The sequence below is a fragment of the Trichechus manatus genome, unplaced genomic scaffold (assembly GCF_000243295.1).
Source record: "Trichechus manatus latirostris isolate Lorelei unplaced genomic scaffold, TriManLat1.0 scaffold00117, whole genome shotgun sequence".
Classification (NCBI taxonomy): domain Eukaryota; kingdom Metazoa; phylum Chordata; class Mammalia; order Sirenia; family Trichechidae; genus Trichechus; species Trichechus manatus.
This window is the reverse complement of record NW_004444053.1, coordinates 4686819-4697264: the sequence shown is the minus strand read 5'-3', so window position 1 is coordinate 4697264 and position 10446 is coordinate 4686819.

The following is a 10446-nucleotide window of genomic DNA, read 5'->3' as shown; positions in this document are numbered from 1 at the left end:
TTGGAAACCCTATGGGGCAGTTCTACTCTGTCCTATAGGGTCATTATGAGTTGGAATCGACGGCAATAGGTTTAGTTTTTTGGAGATTGGGTCAAGCTTACCTAAGTCCTCAAAGTGACGTCTTTGTTTTTTAACATCTTAAGGAGGTCTTTTGCATCAGATTTTCCCAATGCAATATGTCATTTGATTTCTTGACTGCTACTTACATGGATGTTGATTGTGGATTCAAGTAAATAAAATCCTTGACAACTTCAATATTTTCTCAGTTTATCATGATGTTTCTCATTGCTCCAATTATGAGGATTTCTGTTTAATTTATGTTGAGGTATAATCCATACTGATGGCTATACACTTTGATCTTCATCAGTAAGTACTTCAAGTCATCTTCGCTTTCAGCAGGTGACGTTGCATCATCTGTGTATTGCAAGTTGTTAATGAGTCTACCTCCAATCCTGATGCCACAGTCTTCTTCATATAGTCCTGCTTCTTGGATTATTTGCTAAACATACAGATTGAGTAAGTATAATAAAAGGATACAACCCTGACAAATACCTTTCCTGATTTTAAACCAAGTAGTATCCCCTTGTTCTGTTCGAATGACTGCCTCTTGCTCTATGTACAGGTTCCACATGAGTACCATTAATTGTTCTGGAATTCCCATTCTTTGCAATATTATCCATAATTTGTTATGATCCACACAGTCGAATGCCTTTACATAGTCAGTAAAACACAGGTAAACATCTTTCTGGTAGTCCTGATTTCAGCCAAGATCCATCTGACATCAACAATGATATCCCTAGTTACCCGTCCTCTTCTGAATCCAGCTTGAATTTCTGGTAGTTCCCTGTCCCTGTACTGCTATAACTGTTTTTGAATTATCTTCAGCAAAATTGTACTTGCATGTAATATTACTGATATTGTTCAATAATTTCCACATTCTGTTGTATCACCTTTCTTCGGAATGGGCAGAAATATGGATCTCTTCCAGTTGTTTGGCAAGGTAACTGTATTCCAAATTTCTTGGCATAGACAAGTGAGCACTTCCAGCATTGATTCCATTTGTTGAAACATCTCAACTGGTATTACGTCAATTCCTTGAGCCTTATTTTTTCGCCAATGCCTTCAGTGCAACTTGGACTTCTTCCTTCAATACCGTCACTTCTTGATCATTTGCTACCTCTTGAAATGGTTGAAAGTAGACCAATTCTTTTTGGTACAGTGACTCTGTATTTATTCCATCTTCTTTTGATGCTTCCTACGTCATTCAATATTTTGCCCATAGAATCCATATTGCAACTCAAAGCTTCAATTTTTTCTTCAGTTCTTTCAGCTTGAGAAATGTCAAGCATGTCTTCCCTTTTGGTTTTCTAACTCCAGGTCTTTGCACATGTCATTACCTTGTCTTCTCAAGCTGCAATTTGAAATCTTCAATTCCGTTCTTTTACTTCATCATTTCTTTCATTTGCTTTAGCTACTCTCCATTCAAGAGCAAGTTTCAGAGGCTCTTCTGACATCCAATTTGGTATTTTCTTTCTTTCCTGTATTTTTAATGACCTTTTGCTTTCTTTCTTCATATATGATGTCCTTAATGTCATCCCACAGCTTGTCTGGTCTTCCGTCATTAGTGTTCAATGTGACAAATCTATTCTTGAGATGGTCTCTAAATTCAGATGGGATATACTCAAGGTTGTACTTTAGCTCTTGTGAACTTGTTTTAATTTTCTTCAGCTTCAGCTTGAACTTGCTTATGAGCGACTGATGGTCTGTTCCGCAGTCGGTCCCTGACCTTGTTCTAGCTGATGATATTGTGTTTCTCCATTGTCTCTTTCCACAAATGTAGTCAATTTGATTCCTGTGTATTCCATCCAGGGAGGTCCACATGTATAGTCACTGTTGTTGAAAAAAGGTATTTTCAATGAAGAAGTCATTGGTCTTGCAAAATTCTATCATGAGATCTCCAGCATCGTTTCTATCACCAAGGCCATATTTACCAACTACTGATCCTTCTTCTTTGTTTCCAAGTTTCTCATTCCAATCACCAGTAATTATCAATGCATCTTGATTACATGTTTGATCAATTTCAAGCTTCAGAATTTGGTAAAAATCTTCACTTTCTTCATCTTTGGCCTTAGTGGTTGGTGAGTAAATTTGAATAATAGTCATATTAACTGGTCTTCCTTGCAGGCTTATGGATATTATCCTATCACTGACAGAGTTGTACTTCAGGACAGATCTTGAAATGTTCTTTTTGACAATGAATGTGACACCATTCCTCTTCAGTTATTCATTCCCAGCATAGTAGACCATATGATTATCCTATTCAAAATGGCCAATACCAGCCCATTTCAGCTCGCTAATGCCTTGGATATCGATCTTCATGCATTCCGTTCCATTTTTTGACAACTTCCAATTTTCCTAGATTCATATTTTGTACATTCCATTTTCTGACTAGTAAAGGATATTTGCAGCTCTTTTTTCTCATTTTGAGTTGTGCCACATCAGCAAATGAAGGTCCTGAAAGTTTAACTCCATCCACGTCATTAAGGTCGACTCTACTTTAAGGAGTCAGCTCTTCACTAGCAGTATTTTGAGTGCCTTCCAACCTAGGGGATCATCTTCCAGCACTATATCAGACAATGTTCCACTGCTATTCATACAGTTTTCACTGGCCAACTTTTTTTAGAAGTAGATCTCCATTGCCTTCTTCCTAGTCTGTCTTACTCTGGAAGCTCTGCTGAAACCTGTCCACCATGTGTGTGACCCTGCTGGTATTTGAAATACTGGTAGCATACCAAGGACCAGACTGTACCATATACAGCATAGAGGATGCCAGCCTGGACAGATAGCGGCCAAGGTCCATTGATTGCTGAACCTTATAGGTTCAATTAACTCTTTCTGTCTATTTATTCATTTGAGCATTCAATGGATACTTTTGAATTGAATACTTAGTGGGATGGTTAAGATTGTGTGTCAGCTTGGGTGGGTCATGATTCTCAGTGTTTATGTGTAATGAATATGCTGTGAGTAGCCAATCAGTAGAAAGGGAGTTTCCTTGGGAGTGTGGCCTGCATCTGAATATAAGCAGATGTTCTGGCTTTTTGCTCGCTCTGGATTCTGTGGCTGCCTCCTATTTGTCTGACCTCTGGTTCTTGGGACTTGAGCTATCAGCTTATCTGCTGATCCTGGGATTCATTGATCTTCACAGCCTGTGAGCGGAGTCCTGCTTTCCAACCTGCCAATCTTGGGTTCACCAACCCCTGCAGCTACGTGAATCAGGAGAAATCTCCATCCTAATCCACGGGCTTGGGAAGTTCCAGCCTCTACAATTGCATGAGTTGTTTCTTTGATATAAATCTTTCTCTATATATATTTATTTGCTTTACTGGTTTTGCTTCTCTAGAGAACCCAGCCTAAGACATCTAGTGTGTGCAGGGCACTGTAACTTTGCAGGGAAGGGAAACTAAATTCTTGCCACAAGTTGCTGGTGATCCATTAGATGAAAGAGACATATCCATAAATAGCTATAAAAGAAAGTAGTGTGATAAGTGCTATGTAGTAGGTACAGGTAAGGTGCTAAGGTAGTTTAACCAAACCAAACCAGTTGCCATCAAGATGATTCCGACCTATGGCTACCTATGTGTTACAGAGTAGAACTGCTCCATAGAGTTTTCCTGGCTGTAATCTCTACCAAAGCAGATCGCCGGATCTTTCTTCTGTTAAGGCAATCCAGTAAAGGTGAAATCACTTTCACGCAGGGAATCGTGTACTGGACATCTAAGAGGTTGTCTGACCAGCCTTCACTTTTTCAAGCATTTTCTCCATTGGTCATGGTCACTTTGCAGCCATTTTGTAAATTGGAATCCCATCTTCCCATACATGCTCTCCCTCAGCTGCAGTTGATTGACCATTGATCACATTGACCCAGTTAGAGCCCCTTCCATTAGAATTCAGAAGTCAGAACAAGAGATTTCAATCTCAGCATGGTAGGAGGAGGAGTACAAATTTAGGCTGAAACTACAGAGGGGCCTGAGAAAGTCATAATGAGATCGAATAAAGTCAGCATGCAGCGAGAGCAGAAACCAGAGAAAGCAAAGTTCTGATGGAAATTCAGATCTTCGATGCCTTCATGAAGCTTGATTACATTTCTATCTCAGACTCCTGTTCTTCCCACCCCTTCTCCCAGCATCTGCATTTCATTTTCTTGCAGGGAGAGAGGGCAACAATAAATTGATTTCTATTACTTACATCCACAGAACCCTATCTAAGGCAGTAAGCTTTGTAAGAAATTAGAAGGACATGATCATCTCCATTTAGCAGAGGATATTCTAGAAAGAGAATAGAAATCCAAGTTTAGCAGGATGATATTTTGATGTATTAACCAATGTGTTTTTCCCCGTGATTTCCTGTTACCCTTGACCCTCCTCCATCTGGACAGCTAGACCATGAGTCATTCATTGCCTTCAGGGAGGGTTGTCACAGCAGAACCAAAGAACAAAAGAGGCAAATTCTTGGCTTTTGATTTTAAAAAGCTGAGACTCAGACTTCAAACAAAAAAGATTTGGAAGAATATTTGATCAATTTAAGCCAGTTTTTTTCCTGCCCATGTAAGATAAAAATTCCCCTGGCTAGGGGACAGTATGAGTTGGAATCGACTTGACTGCAACAAGTTTGGTTTTTTTTCTTTTGGGGACAGTAGGCAATTCCAAAGCAAAGCAAGAGGGTTAGATGCTGGTGAGTCTTTGAGAAGGAGCTCCTGCACTCTTCTCCTGCCTCCTCCACAGGCTGAGCCCCAGCATGAGTGAGGGTTTTTCAGGTTCTGAGAACAGAGAGACCTGTGCCTGTCTTCCTGGCTGGAATTCAAGGAGATGGCAAACCTCAGAGACATCCCCATCCCCAGCATTGTGCCTGGCATATCTAGAACAGAAGGGACTAGGATTACCTCACAGTTTTCATGGTCCCAGAGACATCAGGGAGGTGAGTCTAATATTTTCTATGTCCCTGTGGAAGGTATAGATGTAGCCATGGAGCCAGACTTAGAGGGATCCCACAGTCTAGTCTAAGGAATGATGAAGATCTAATCCACCTGGATTGAGTACCAAGGACCAGACTGTACCATATACAGCATAAAGGATGCCAGCCTGGACAGATAGCAGCCAAGGACCAGACTCTGAGATGTGCTGAGGGCCTCATGCAATTCTGGGAAAGTAACCATTTAAGCTTGTGTGACCTACAACTCTCTGTGCACTGCATGGAATAATTCACCAAATGGAGATTCTGAGTGGATGGTTCAGGCATCATTTAGATGTGGTATCCACCACTATGGGACAGAGTTCCTGATAATCACCCCAAGGGTGGCTGATCTCCTTGCAGACAGCCTGTTTTTTATTGCCTCACAGAACACGCAAGAACTCCTGATTCAATCTACTATGATATATCACCTCATAGGGTTGCTAGGAGTTGGAATTGACTTGACAGCACACAACAACAACATGATATAATAACAATTCCCCTGAAATTTATTTAGTGTCTTAAAACAATAACCATTTTATTTGTTTTGGATTCTGTGGGAAGAACAGCAGAAGAACCCATCTGATCCCAGCCCAAACTGCTGACTCAAAGAATTGTGAGCAAATAAAATGGTTATTTTAAGTTACCATTTTTTCTTGAGGAGCCCTGATGGCACAGTGGTTAAGCTGCTTTTGGCTGCTAACTGAAAGGTCAGTGGTTCAAACCCACCAGCTGTTCCATGGGAGAAAGATGTGGCAGTCTGCTTTTGTAAAATTTTACAGCCTTGGAAATCCTATGTGGCAGTTCTACTCTGTCCAATATGGTCGCTATGAGTCAGAATCGACTCAACCACAATGGGTACCTGGGTGGGTTCAAACCTCCAAATTTTCGGTGCATAATGAAGGGCTTAACCATTTGTGCCACTCAGGGAACATACAGAGTGAAATTCACCCTTTCCAGGTGTATAGTTTTAGGTAAGCCACTGATTTTTGAGGAGATTTATTACATAGCTATAGACAACTGATACATAAATTGGTACCTAAAAGTGGGATGCTGTTGTAACAAAAACCTAACACATAAGGCTTTGGCTTTGGGACCAGAGAGCAGGCAGAGGCTAGAAAAGCAGTGAGGAAACTATTGTAGAAAGCTGGAAAATGGGCAACCCACATTACCTAGTGGTGGAAAAACTGGCGAAAATCTCACCCAAGATAACTCAAAAAGTAGAAAGCATACCTGATAAATTCATGACTAAGGATATCTCTAGACAGAATGGTGAAAGTGTCAATTGAGTGCTTCTAGGTATATGTAATGGAGATTGGAGTCCACCCAGAGATGCCTCAAAAGAAAGGCCTGGTGATTTACCTCTGAAAAATCAGTCATTGAAAATCCTGTGGAGCACAGTTCTGCTCTGACACTCATTGGGTCGTCGTGAGTCGGCATTGACTAGATGGCAAATAATTTTTTAGATGCATATAGTAAGGTACTACAAAAGAGAGATACTACAAAAACAGAAGGAACTGTTTCAGTTTGCAAGCTGAATTTAGAGAAAGTATATAGAGGGCTCACTGGGTTGGAAAATAAAACTGTTTCTCATCCCCAGCCTCTTCAGCTGGCAGAAGATTATGAAAGTATAAAATAGTCCCAGGGTAAATTGCATCAAGGGCGTGACTGTGAGATCTTTCATTAAGAGCTTAAAAATATTTAAAATGGTGCCTAGTAGAATCTCTCAGTTAGACACAAGTTCTTCTAAGAGTCTTAAGGGCATTGTCTCACAGCTGCCTGACATATACAAAGTCAAGAGAGGTCTTCACTGAAAATAATTATTAATGTAGTTTTGAGGTTATCAGCAAACCCCAAGAAGATTCAAAGGAAACCTACAAAGTTTTTAAGAGAGCTGTATTGACCAAAGCACCAACATCTTAAACTAAAACCAAAACATTTCAAACAAAAAGAGGACTCTGGGCCCTCAAGTCTCTATGGGAAGGATGTAGGCTAAGAAAGCTACTCAGCTGAAAACATGAGCCATTTCTTATGGAAAACGAAAGTTATCTTAGAGTGTGGAGCCAAGAGCTGTGGAGAACACTAGTAAACCATTCCCTGGATGCAAAACTAAGCCTTAATCATAGAATTTTCCCTGTTCCCAGAGGAGGGAGGCCTGACAACCTGTCCCAAGCTACATTTCAGAATTTTTATGAATCAATACCTTCAATGTGTCTCCTGCTCTTCTTTTTCAAAGGGAGTATTTATTAAAGCTATCTTGTCCCCGTCTCTTCACTCTATGTTGAGATATGGGGCTAGGGGGAAGGGGTAGCTAATTTTACATTTTAGTTCACAGGTCTTAAGAGGAGACACACTTAAGGTGATACACTTAGGAGCCTCATCCACATCTGGACTTGATTAGATGATGAGATCCTGGACTTCAAGACTGGAACCATAATGAGGTGAGACTTTTGGTGGAGGATGTGAATGCATTTTGCATATAGAATAGATGTGAACTATTATAGCTAGGGGGCAGATTGTGCTAATTTTAGATTGTTGGCAAAGATGGCCACAATTCCTCTCTCCCTGTATGAATGTCCCTTTACAATGTGACTTTCCTGCCCCTTCCATCAAGTTGTAGAGTACATTTACCCATCACTTGAATCTGAGCTGGTCTTGTGACTTGCTTTGACCAGTGAAATATAGCAGAAATAATGTATGCAGCTGCTGAGCCTGGACCTCAAGAATCCTTGCAACTCCCACCTTTGCCATCTTGGAAGTCTGGGACTTCCACAAATAGAAGCCCAAGCTAGCCTCTTTGAGGGTGAGAGACTAAATGGAAAGAAAGCTTGAGCAGATAAGCAGCACCAACTGCCAGAATGTGAGTGGGGCTATCTTAGCTGTCTTAGACCATCCAGCTGCAGCCTCATGCGTGATCCCCAGCAAGACCAGCAGAACTTACCAGCTGATCTTACACCAAATTGCTGATCCATAGAATCAAGAGCAAATAGAGTGGTTGTTGTTTTAAGACACTAAGTTGTGGGTGGTTTGTTATACAGCCATAAATAAATTACATATTTAGCTAGAATGGTAGAGTTGGTTTCCCTTCTCTAACAGCATTTCACTAGAAATAGGAAATTAGGGGTGGACAGGTTGGGATCATTTTCCTCAAATGGGGTTTACTATTTAGCACAGATAATTAAAGTTCAGGAAATTTTTTCACAGCTCATGAAGTGAGATATGATTTCAGGATGTTTCCAAGTCCTCTCCTGGCAGCACCACTCCCCCAACTAATTTTTACACGTGCTGTCTGATACTTGAGATTCCTTCAGGGGATTAAGATTTCCATTGTTGTTAAGTGCCATCAAGTTGATTCCAACTCATAGCAACTACATATGACACAGCAGAACTGCCCTATAGGGTTTTCTTGGCTGTAGTCTTTTTTTTTTTTTAAATTTTATTTATTTTGCTGTTGAGAATATATGCAGCAAAACATACACCAATTCAACAGTTTCTACATGTAAATTCAGTGACATTGAGTCATACTCTTCAAGTTGTGCAATCATTCTCACCCTCTTTTCTGAGTTGTTCCTCTCCATTAACATAAACTCACTGTCCCCTAAGGTTTCCTATCTAATCTTTCAAGTTGCTGTTGTCAGTTTGATCCCATATAGATAGATCCTGAAAGAGCGCAATACTAAAGCAGACATTCTTTACTAGTTAAGCTAAACCATTGTTTGGTTTTAAGAAAACTTCAGGGTACATTCCTGATTCGAGGTCCAGAGAGTATCTCAGGGAATAGCTGCAGGGATTCATCCAGCCTCCATGGCTCCAGAAAATGTGGAGTCCATGAGAATTTCAACTTCTATTCTGTATTCCCATTTGATGAGGAATCTTCTACAGAATCTTTGATCAAAATGTTCAGTACTGGTACTTGGCTGTAATCTTTATGGAAGTAGACCATCAGGTCTTTCTCCCATGGAGCCATTTGGTGGGTTGAAACTACTAACCTTTTGGTTAGTAGCCAAGTGCTTAATAGTTGCACCAATGGGACTGTAAGAAAATACATTGCTTTGAAATATTCCATTACATTAAAATGTAGACACTCTCGGGAGAAGTAATCTACAAAGTCTCCCCAAGATCTAAATAATTGCCTTCAGAACTTTTTCCTAAGAGATTTTGAGAGAAAGAACACTAGTCACCTGAAATAGGGACCGGGCTGTTTGTCCAGTCTCATGTCCAAGGTACAGCTCTGTCCTGTGCCATGGGAGACCCTAAGAACCACAGAAAACACTGCTCTCTGAATATGGCTCAGATTTTTAACCATGTTCTAAGGTAATAAATAAGAATCATAGAAACATGGAGAGGAATCCAGTAATAAAGACAGCAGCCTATATCCTTAGGGCTTCTCAGGGCCTCTGTCAGAGTTCCGAAATTTTTTTGCCCCATCCTATGGGTACTTGTCTTAGTCATCTAGTGCTGCTGTAACAGACATACAGGTGGATGGCTTTAACAAACAGAAGTTTATTCTCTCACAATCCAGTAGGCTACAAGTCTGAATTCAGGGCACTGGCTTCAGGGGAAGGCTTTCTCTCTCTGTTGGTCCTGGAGAAAGGTCCTTGTCATCAGTCTTCCCTTGGTCTGGAAGCATTTCAGCACAGAAACCTCAGGTCCATAGGAAGCGCTCTGCTCCCAGCACTGCTTTCTTGATGGTATGAGGTCCCCAACTCTCTGCTTGCTTCCCTTTCCTTTTATCTCTACGAAGATAAAAGGTGGTGCAGGCCACACCTCAGGGAAACGCCCTTTACATTGGATCAGGGATGTGACCTTAGTAAGGGTGTTACATCCCACCCTAATCCTCTTTAATATAAAATTACAATCACAGAATGGAGGATAACCACACAAACTGGGAATCATGGCATAGCCAAATTGATACACATTTTTGGGGGACATAATTCATTCCATGACAGTACTAGATATCTCAACTCTCATCTTGGTAAAAGGCAGACTTCTCCTCACCATAATGAGGGATTTATTTGGTCAGCAGGACTAGGGTCCTCCGTTTCTCCCACCAACACACAGCTGTGGGGAAGGAAAAGCTCAGATTAAAGGGCTGGATATATTTCTGTACCTAAGTGACACTGGGGCCATGTCTATTGGCATTTTTGAGAGAAATGCACATGAGGTACAAGAGCCAAAATATTGAACATAAAAAAAGACTCAACTGTGGTTGTTTCAGCTATTTTTCAGTTATGAAATCCAGGTCTAAGCAACTGTAATTATGATTCTTTCAGAATGCCTGTGGACCTTCAGGTTTGTTTGTCTTGTCTGTTTTTTGTTTGGCTAAGAAAAAGAGAAGATAACCAATTCTGCTGAGTTTTTAATTAAGTGAAGGCTTTGGTGTAAATGCACAGCTTTAGAAGGCTAGATTAAACTGATGGCCACATGTACTATACATAT